Source organism: Nestor notabilis, unplaced genomic scaffold, assembly GCF_000696875.1.
Source record: "Nestor notabilis isolate BGI_N333 unplaced genomic scaffold, ASM69687v1 scaffold3483, whole genome shotgun sequence".
Classification (NCBI taxonomy): domain Eukaryota; kingdom Metazoa; phylum Chordata; class Aves; order Psittaciformes; family Psittacidae; genus Nestor; species Nestor notabilis.
In genome coordinates, this window is record NW_009923191.1 from 112,531 (window position 1) to 113,506 (window position 976).

At 45.3% G+C, this 976-nt stretch overlaps 1 pseudogene; it reads right to left on the reverse strand.

The window, feature by feature from the left end:
- Positions 1–580: 580 nt before the first annotated feature.
- Positions 581–976, reverse strand: part of LOC104403764 — a 3,293-nt pseudogene continuing 2,897 nt past the window's right edge.

The window sequence follows — 976 nt, forward strand, 5'->3', positions numbered from 1 at the left end:
TGACTTCCTCTGAGGAGGGAAAAGGCAGGCAAGCTAAACCAGCCACACGCATCAACACTTTACATTGGTGTGTCTTCCAGTGTCCCAGTCACTGATCCTGCAGCTTCACACCATACTTGGTTAAAAACCAAATAAATTAATGGAAATCCACTCCAATATTAAGGGAATCTGTATTTAAGACTAGTCATCAAATGTTAGTGTATTAAACAGACAGGATTTATACCTTACACCTTCTTTTCCCTGATTCCTTTTTCCTGCTGTTCAGTACACACACCATGAGTGTACAGCAGTAGCTACATCATCCAAAGACTTTGAACCATCTCAAATACCCCACAGTACCATGTCAGGAAGAGCTTTTTACAAAACTGGTGAAAAGTGACTTGACACTGCAAGCTATCCCCAGCTATAGAATGGTGGAAGTACCAGTGGCTTTTGGACAAGGAAAAATAAGGTTTGTTTTTTAAGGGATTAATAATGTATATAAGGACAATGGGTGAAGGATGAGCACTAGTACATAGTGGCATGCACGTACAGATGTTTCCCTGGATCACAGGAATTTAGCCAGCACTGTGCTGATCAATCAGTCGTTTTTCAGAGGGTTTATGATTTTCCCTATGAAGAGGATGGTGCGGGTGTGTTTATCCAGAACCACCAGGAGAAAGGGCCTGTTGAATCTGATTCGAGGTGGATGAGGAAAATCGCCAGATCTCCAGGTAACCTCCTTAACCGTGGCTCCAGCTGCTTCAGTGCCGTTCTCATGAACACTGAGTATGGCTCTGTGGATCGCCTGCAAAGACACAAAGCAAAACAGTCTCCACATGACAACCTGGCAAGAAAAGAGCAGCCTGACACCCTCCTTGCTCTGCTCTTGCCAAAGAGAGCCCTGCCTGGAGCAAGACCCAGCAGCATCAGCCTCTGTGAAGGTCATCACCAGCTAGTCCCCCTCCCATGGCAACTCAATCAGCCATCAGAACAT